This window comes from Silurus aristotelis, assembly GCF_946808225.1.
Source record: "Silurus aristotelis genome assembly, chromosome: 27".
Taxonomy (NCBI): Eukaryota; Metazoa; Chordata; class Actinopteri; order Siluriformes; family Siluridae; genus Silurus; species Silurus aristotelis.
The window spans coordinates 15,403,076-15,413,075 of NC_139600.1; the positions used below are offsets into that span (position 1 = coordinate 15,403,076).

The 10,000-nt window shown below is 42.8% G+C and overlaps 1 protein-coding gene and 1 long non-coding RNA gene across 3 annotated transcripts in view; one reads left to right on the top strand and one right to left on the bottom strand.

Moving 5' to 3' along the window:
* LOC310721400 overlaps positions 1–10,000 on the bottom strand; it is a 145,893-nt gene that overhangs the window by 110,611 nt on the left and 25,282 nt on the right. The window lies entirely within an intron of this gene.
* Positions 2,173–10,000, top strand: part of klf3 (Kruppel like factor 3 (basic)) — a 24,788-nt gene continuing 16,960 nt past the window's right edge. The window contains exon 1 of one of the 2 annotated variants that reach the window (XR_014531911.1): positions 2,173–2,362. The gene's annotated coding sequence lies outside the window, so the exon portion shown is untranslated. The remainder of the gene's footprint in view (positions 2,363–10,000) is intronic. The other variant, XM_083532251.1, reaches the window with a different exon arrangement.

A 10,000-nucleotide genomic window follows, 5' to 3' on the forward strand; every position in this document is an offset into this window, starting at 1 on the left:
TCTGTTATTTTGTCTGTCTGTCTCCATCGTATTGTCTGTCTGTCATTCTCACGTTTCTCAGAGCTAGCAAAACCATGACTAGCTAAGCAGCGGATTTTCCACACAGCTACTGTTTACATACATCATCGTTTCTTTTAAACGGTATTTGTTCACGTGACCTTCCTGCGTGTTCTGAAAACGTTTTTTTGTATTATGCATATAAACAATCCTACAATGTTTAACATTTAATAATCACATTCCATGTTTTTCTGTGTGCCGGTTTCTTGACAGATTGCATCACAATATAGTCAGAAATCTCAAACACACACACACACACACACACACACACACACACACACACACACACACACACACAGGGGTGCTACCAGACATGGGGGTGTGTCTGGGGGTGTGTGTGTGTGTGTGTGTGTGTGTCTGGGGGTGTGTATGTCTGAGGGTGTGTGTGTGAAACAACTCAAACGATTGTATGTGGAATAGTTCCGATGAAAATGCATTGAATGCCGTCAGTATGGAGGGCGTGTGAAGTATTAGTGGGTGTGTTTTTATGTCTCCGGGTGTGTCTTTGTGTGTATAAATGTATTTGTTACTGGTGTGTGTGTCTGTGTGTGTTTGTGTGTGTGTTTGTAATGTTGGAGATGATGCAATTTTGTGACATTATAGTCACAACTATAATTATATCCTGTTATATCACAGATGTAGTTCTGTCAGCTTCATCATAAATCACCTTCCTGACCGGCAACTGTTTATGATCTGACACTGAATATACACACACACACACACACACACACACACACACACACACACACACACACACACACACACACACACTCTCCACCTCTCCACCCCTCCAATTTTCCCCATATCTCTCTCACACGCGAACGATCCACTGTAATCTGTTGCCATGGTGATGTGCTCTACCCTGTAGTTTCCTCCCAGTTCACACGTCTGCAGACCCTCAATAGAAGTTCACAGGTGTGAGTCGCAGGTGTGTTCCAGGAATTCTCTCTCCCCCGTTTCTCTGAACCCAATTGTGAATTAGTGAAAAACTTCATGATGGAACAGATCGGTTTGTTCCAGCTGTGTGCTGCAGCCTAACACTTTCTCTGATATCTGCTCTGAACGTCAAAGTGTTGAATGACTGATGTTATTAAGAATCAGAATCAGAAAGAGTTTTATTGCCAAGTATGTTTGCACTATTTGTTTTGGTGACAGAAGCTTCCAGTTGCACATGAAAATAAAAAACAAGCAGAATAAAGAAATAAAAAAGACTAAAAGTATAAAGTTATTGCTAAAGAGAGAAATGTTAGTGCTGAGAGTGACATCATGAGTTTCCTATTATCTATAGGCCCATTTTAACCATTAAACACACACACACACACACACACACACACACACACACACACACACACACACACTGTCACATCTCTCTCTACACATAAATATACATGTTCCCTAACAACATGGTGAGCCATGATGTATAGAGATAAACCGACAAAGAGAGACGGACAGACAGAGACATGGACAGACAAAGAGAGAGAGAGACGGATAGACATCACGATGAAATGACAGACAAGGAGAGAGCGTGAGATGGACAAAGACGGACTAATAAGATGATCGAGAGAAAGTGAAACAGACAGATAGAGATGGACAGACAAATAAAGACAAATAGTGAAGGAGACAGAAATCGACAGAAAGAGGGACAGGCGGAAGAGACAGAAAGATAAAAGACATACATGAAAAAAGTAACATAGAAAGTGAGATAGAGAGAGAGACAGACAGATATATAGAGTGTGACAGAGGCAGACAGAGAAAGAGAGAATGGATAGACAGAAAGTAACAGAGAGAGAGAGAGAGAGAGAGAGAGAGAGAGAGACAGACAGACATACAAATAGAGGGAGATAGATGGAAAGAGAGACAGACAGAATGTGAGAGAGAGAGAGAGAGAGAGAGAGAGAGAGAGAGAGAGAGAGAGAGAGAAAGAGAGAGCATCCACACCCTGTTAACATTTTTTTTTTTTATTTCCTTCCTTCCTACTCAGGAAAGCCTGAAGATCCACACCCACTCCCTCACCCTCCTGTCCCACCCAGCCCCGCCCCTCTAAGCATCCAGATACGCCCCTGTACGCTTCCAGCCCCGCCCTTCTTCTGCTACCCGCCCCGCCCCGCCCATACCGTCACAAGTGGGCGCAGAAGAAAGTCTCAGAACTCTGAGAAGTTTGGGATTTGATTGTTCAGGACGTCAGTAAGAGGAACACGGAGCTCGAACTCACTCCATCCTGTCCTCCTTCTTCTTCCTCTGGCTGTCTGCTATTTTTCAGTCCGGATTCAGAAAAAGAGCTGAAGCGCCGCACTTTCACCAACATGTGAGTAATATTTTATATCCGAAACTGGTCTTGGATCATCTACTGCTTCGTGGAACCTTAGGCTTTGTGGTGTGTTTAAAAATCTAATAAGAAAAAAACATCCTCACAACCTCAGAGGAATCCTGGACCACTCCTCTTCTAGACCTTCACGTGACCCAATAATGATATAATAACTGAATAAATAAAATTGAAACACAATTAAATTTAAGTGTGTTTTAGATGTGTATAAAAACGTCCGTCAAAATAACGTTGAAACTTTATTTTAATGTCTATTATTATTATTATTATTATTATTATTATTATTATTATTATTATTATTATTATTTATTATTATTAAGCGCAGGTCTTCTTCCTGCGCGTGCCCGCGCCGCTTGTGCGCACCCAGAACGCCAGGGTGTGCGTAACCATGGGGACCGGCGCGCACTCGCCCGTCTCGTACGCTCGGCGCCGCTCAGCGCGCTCGTCCCGGAGCAGCGCGCGCGTGTTGTTCAGTTGTGTGTCTTGACTTTCTTTGGGATTCTTACATTAGTATAAGATTAGTGTAGGCCATGCTGGTGCACGCGTAATACAGCACACACTCCATGTGTGTGTGTGTGTGTGTGTGTGTGTGTGTGTGTGTGTGTGTGATTCATTTAGATATTTGAGGACAATCAATAAAACAGGTTACACAATACAACACAACATAATACAATATAACAGATTATACCACAATGCAGTATAACACAATGCAATACAACACACTCCAATACATTACAAGAGAATGTAAAACAACACAACAAAATATAATACAATACAATACAATACAATACAATACAACAAAATACAATACAACAAAATACAATACAATACAATACAAAACAGCACATATTTTATTATCAAAAAATGTCCTCATTGTCGCATCTGCTGTGGACGTAGGAAACTGTACCTGTCAACCTTAAGTCAAAAAAATGTCATTAATGGAGGGAAGAAGGTTCGGTCACATCGGGGCCAAAAAATCCAAATAATATCTGAGATAAAAATATTGTTAAACTGACAAAAAAAAGAAAAGAAAAGTGGTGTCAAATTGTGATGTGCGTTTTTTCATCTATAAATCATGATTTTTTTTTTTAATGCCAATTTTATGATTTGAAATTTTTAGACCATTTTGCATTTTGTCAGTTTTAAATGATGAAAAAATTAAATAAATGAATGAATGAATGAATGAATGAATGTAAACAATGTAAAATTCTGAATTGTGAATCTGCGAGTTGTAAATCTGCGAGTTATGAAACATATTCAGCACAGATTCTTTGATAGATATGTATATAAATATATTGCATAATTCACATATTTAACTGGTTTGTCAGCAGTCATTTCTAATTATTTATATATATAATTATGTATATTTATTATTTCATAATTTTACGTTTCTGAAATAAAAAGAAATCATATTTCTGGCTTATAGCCCAGCGTTAATCTGTGCAAAAAAAAAAAAAAAAAAAAAAGAACAGATTAAAAAAAGCGCACTGTTCATGCTAAAAAAAAAAAAAGATAGAAGTGAACACCATATTGACTATAAACTGGTGTAAAAATCGGATGAGGATTAGATTCTGAGTGTGTTTGTATGTGTTACAGTGAAAAAGTGAACGTAGCGAACGTGACTGAAACCTGAAATATGTAGGCCTGGGTTTAACCACATTGTTGACCTCATTGCAGTGTGTTATTAGAGATTTGTGTGTCTCCTTGTGTGTGTGTGTGTGTGTGTGTGTGTGTGTGTGTGTGTGTGTGTGTGTGTGTGTGTGTGTGTGTGTGTGTGTGTGTGTGTTTGATGTTCAACATAGTCTGCTAGTCATTTAGACTGCGTTATTCACACCTCAGCGTGAAGAGCGAAAGCTCGGGTGCCTTAAAGACGAAGTAAAACCGTACTTATAGACGATTATATTCACTGTGCAAACTTTAAATTTCAGATGATTTTCTGGTCTGAAGCTCGTAGTTGTGAAGAAATTAATGAGGTTTTATTGGATGTGTTTTGGAGTTTGTGTTTTTGTGTTTTTTTTTACACCGGAAAAAATCATACTTGTGCGGAAAAGAAGGAGAAAGTGAAACAATCGGAGGAATTAAATCCGCATTTATCTAAATCTTACAGATAGAGTTAGAGTGTAACACAGACACCTGAAGATATCCTTCAGCATATACATGACTCAGAGAATGTGTGTGTATGTGTGTGTATGTGTGTGTATGTGTGTGCATGTGTGTGTGTGTGTGTGTGTGTGTGTGTGTGTATGGGTGTGTATGGGTGTGTATGGGTGTGCATGTGTGTGTATGAGTGTGCGTGTGTGTGTATGTGTGTGTATGTGTGTGCATGTGTGTGCATGTGTGTATATGGATGTGCATGGGTGTGCATTTGTGTGTATGGGTGTGCATGGGTCTACGTGTGTGCATGTGTGTGTATGAGTGTGCGTGTGTGAGTATGTGTGTGTATGTGTGTGCACGTGTGTGCATGTGTCTGCATGTGTGTGCATGTGTGTGCATATGTGTGTATGAGTGTGCGTGTGTGAGTATGTGTGTGTATGTGTGCATGTGTGTGTATGTGTGTGCATGTGTGTGTATGGGTGTGTATGAGTTTACATGTATGTGTGTGGGTGTACATGTGTGTGTTTGGGTGTGCATGTGTGTGTATGTGTGTGCATGTGTGTGTATGGGTGTGTATGAGTGTACATGTATGTGTGTGGGTGTGCATGTGTGTGTATGGGTGTGCATGTGTGTGTGTGTGTGTGTGTGTGTGTGTGTGTGTGTGTGTGTGTGTGTGTGTGTGTATGTATGGGTGTGTATGGGTGTGTATGGGTGAACATGTGTGTGTACGAGTGTGTATAATTGTGCATGTGTGTGTATGGGTGTGTATAAGTGTGCATGTGTGTGTATGGGTGTGCATGTGTGTATGTATGGGTGTGCATGTGTGTGTATGGGTGTGTATGAGTGTGTATGGGTGAACATATGTGTGTGTATGAGTGTGTATGGGTGTGTATGAGTGTGTATGGGTGAACATATGTGTGTGTATGAGTGTGTATAAGTGTGCATATGGGTGTGCATGCGTGTGCATGGGTGTGTATGAGTGTGTATGGGTGTGTATGGGTGTGTATGGGTGTGTATGAGTGTGTATGGGTGAACATGTGTGTGTATGAGTGTGCATGTGTGTGCATGTGTGTGCATGTGTGTGCATGCGTGTGCATGGGTGTGTATAAGTGTGTATGGGTGTGTATGGGTGTGCATGTGTGTGCATGTGTGTGTATGGGTGAACATGTGTGTGTATGAGTGTGTATAAGTGTGCATGTGTGTGTATGGGTGTGTATAAGTGTGCATGTGTGTGTATGGGTGTGCATGTGTGTATGTATGGGTGTGCATGTGTGTGTATGGGTGTGTATGAGTGTGTATGGGTGAACATATGTGTGTGTATGAGTGTGTATGGGTGTGTATGAGTGTGTATGGGTGAACATATGTGTGTGTATGAGTGTGTATAAGTGTGCATATGGGTGTGCATGCGTGTGCATGGGTGTGTATGAGTGTGTATGGGTGTGTATGAGTGTGTATGGGTGTGTATGAGTGTGTATGGGTGAACATGTGTGTGTATGAGTGTGCATGTGTGTGCATGTGTGTGCATGTGTGTGCATGCGTGTGCATGGGTGTGTATAAGTGTGTATGGGTGTGTATGGGTGTGCATGTGTGTGCATGTGTGTGTATGGGTGAACATGTGTGTGTATGAGTGTGTATAAGTGTGCATGTGTGTGTATGGGTGTGTATAAGTGTGCATGTGTGTGTATGGGTGTGCATGTGTGTATGTATGGGTGTGCATGTGTGTGTATGGGTGTGTATAAGTGTGCATGTGTGTGTATGGGTGTGTATGGGTGTGCATGTGTGTGCATGGGTGTGTATGAGTGTGTATGGGTGTGTATGGGTGTGCATGTGTGTGCATGTGTGTGTATGGGTGAACATGTGTGTGTATGGGTGAACATGTGTGTGCATGTGTGTGCATGTGTGTGCATGTGTGTGCATGTGTGTGCATGCGTGTGCATGGGTGTGTATGAGTGTGTATGGGTGTGTATGGGTGTGCATGTGTGTGCATGTGTGTGTATGGGTGAACATGTGTGTGTATGAGTGTGTATAAGTGTGCATGTGTGTGTATGGGTGTGTATAAGTGTGCATGTGTGTGTATGGGTGTGCATGTGTGTATGTATGGGTGTGCATGTGTGTGTATGGGTGTGTATGAGTGTGTATGGGTGAACATATGTGTGTGTATGAGTGTGTATGGGTGTGTATGAGTGTGTATGGGTGAACGTGTGTGTACGAGTGTGTATAATTGTGCATGTGTGTGTATGGGTGTGTATAAGTGTGCATGTGTGTGTATGGGTGTGCATGTGTGTGTATGGGTGTGTATGAGTGTGTATGGGTGAACATATGTGTGTGTATGAGTGTGTATGGGTGTGTATGGGTGTGTATGGGTGAACATGTGTGTGTACGAGTGTGTATAAGTGTGCATGTGTGTGTATGGGTGTGTATAAGTGTGCATGTGTGTGTATGGGTGTGCATGTGTGTATGTATGGGTGTGCATGTGTGTGTATGGGTGTGTATGAGTGTGTATGGGTGAACATATGTGTGTGTATGAGTGTGTATGGGTGTGTATGAGTGTGTATGGGTGAACATATGTGTGTGTATGAGTGTGTATAAGTGTGCATATGGGTGTGCATGCGTGTGTATGGGTGTGTATGGGTGTGTATAAGTGTGTATGGGTGAACATGTGTGTGTATGAGTGTGCATGTGTGTGCATGTGTGTGCATGCGTGTGCATGCGTGTGCATGCGTGTGCATGCGTGTGCATGAGTGTGTATGGGTGTGTATGGGTGTGTATGGGTGTGCATGTGTGTGCATGTGTGTGTATGGGTGAACATGTGTGTGTATGAGTGTGTATAAGTGTGCATATGGGTGTGCATGCGTGTGCATGGGTGTGTATGAGTGTTTATGGGTGTGTATGGGTGTGTATGAGTGTGTATGGGTGAACATGTGTGTGTATGAGTGTGTATAAGTGTGCATGTGTGTGCATGTGTGTGCATGTGTGTGCATGCGTGTGCATGGGTGTGTATAAGTGTGTATGGGTGTGTATGGGTGTGCATGTGTGTGTATGGGTGAACATGTGTGTGTATGAGTGTGTATAAGTGTGCATGTGTGTGTATGGGTGTGTATAAGTGTGCATGTGTGTGTATGGGTGTGCATGTGTGTATGTATGGGTGTGCATGTGTGTGTATGGGTGTGTATGAGTGTGTATGGGTGAACATATGTGTGTGTATGAGTGTGTATGGGTGTGTATGAGTGTGTATGGGTGAACATATGTGTGTGTATGAGTGTGTATAAGTGTGCATATGGGTGTGCATGCGTGTGCATGGGTGTGTATGAGTGTGTATGGGTGTGTATGAGTGTGTATGGGTGTGTATGAGTGTGTATGGGTGAACATGTGTGTGTATGAGTGTGCATGTGTGTGCATGTGTGTGCATGTGTGTGCATGCGTGTGCATGGGTGTGTATAAGTGTGTATGGGTGTGTATGGGTGTGCATGTGTGTGCATGTGTGTGTATGGGTGAACATGTGTGTGTATGAGTGTGTATAAGTGTGCATGTGTGTGTATGGGTGTGTATAAGTGTGCATGTGTGTGTATGGGTGTGCATGTGTGTATGTATGGGTGTGCATGTGTGTGTATGGGTGTGTATAAGTGTGCATGTGTGTGTATGGGTGTGTATGGGTGTGCATGTGTGTGTATGGGTGTGTATGAGTGTGTATGGGTGTGTATGGGTGTGCATGTGTGTGCATGTGTGTGTATGGGTGAACATGTGTGTGTATGGGTGAACATGTGTGTGCATGTGTGTGCATGTGTGTGCATGTGTGTGCATGTGTGTGCATGCGTGTGCATGGGTGTGTATGAGTGTGTATGGGTGTGTATGGGTGTGCATGTGTGTGCATGTGTGTGTATGGGTGAACATGTGTGTGTATGAGTGTGTATAAGTGTGCATGTGTGTGTATGGGTGTGTATAAGTGTGCATGTGTGTGTATGGGTGTGCATGTGTGTATGTATGGGTGTGCATGTGTGTGTATGGGTGTGTATGAGTGTGTATGGGTGAACATATGTGTGTGTATGAGTGTGTATGGGTGTGTATGAGTGTGTATGGGTGAACGTGTGTGTACGAGTGTGTATAATTGTGCATGTGTGTGTATGGGTGTGTATAAGTGTGCATGTGTGTGTATGGGTGTGCATGTGTGTGTATGGGTGTGTATGAGTGTGTATGGGTGAACATATGTGTGTGTATGAGTGTGTATGGGTGTGTATGGGTGTGTATGGGTGAACATGTGTGTGTACGAGTGTGTATAAGTGTGCATGTGTGTGTATGGGTGTGTATAAGTGTGCATGTGTGTGTATGGGTGTGCATGTGTGTATGTATGGGTGTGCATGTGTGTGTATGGGTGTGTATGAGTGTGTATGGGTGAACATATGTGTGTGTATGAGTGTGTATGGGTGTGTATGAGTGTGTATGGGTGAACATATGTGTGTGTATGAGTGTGTATAAGTGTGCATATGGGTGTGCATGCGTGTGTATGGGTGTGTATGGGTGTGTATAAGTGTGTATGGGTGAACATGTGTGTGTATGAGTGTGCATGTGTGTGCATGTGTGTGCATGCGTGTGCATGCGTGTGCATGCGTGTGCATGCGTGTGCATGAGTGTGTATGGGTGTGTATGGGTGTGTATGGGTGTGCATGTGTGTGCATGTGTGTGTATGGGTGAACATGTGTGTGTATGAGTGTGTATAAGTGTGCATATGGGTGTGCATGCGTGTGCATGGGTGTGTATGAGTGTTTATGGGTGTGTATGGGTGTGTATGAGTGTGTATGGGTGAACATGTGTGTGTATGAGTGTGTATAAGTGTGCATGTGTGTGCATGTGTGTGCATGCGTGTGCATGGGTGTGTATGAGTGTGTATGGGTGTGTATGGGTGTGCATGTGTGTGTATGGGTGAACATGTGTGTGTATGAGTGTGTATAAGTGTGCATGTGTGTGTGTGTGTGTGTATGAGTGTGCATGTGGCTTAGGGGGGGGGGGGGGGGGGGTGCTATTTGAATGCTGCTGTGTCTGGGGCTTTTTGTTTCAAGGCTCTCTCTTGCATCACACGTTTCAGCTAGCACACTGAGCCTCTTTTCCTGTTTTCAGAGTGCAAGGAGAGAAAGAACACACACCCACACACACCCACACACACACACACACACACACACACACACACACACACACACACACACATACACAAACATTCCTTGTAATTACTGTGATTCTTACACATTCCCGTGGCGGTCAATGGGAAGGGGTGTGGCCTGTGTCATTCTATATGTCTATTATAGTGAAGGAGGTGTGGCCTGTGTCATTCTATATGTCTATTATAGTCAAGGGGTGTGGCCTGTCATTCTATATATCTATTATATTGAAGGAGGTGTGGCCTGTGTCATTCTATATATCTATTATAGTGAAGGAGGCGTGGTCTGTGTCATTCTATATATCTATTATAGTGAAGGAGGCGTGGCCTGTGTCATTCTTTATGTCTATATGTATGTAAGTGTCATTCTGTAACCT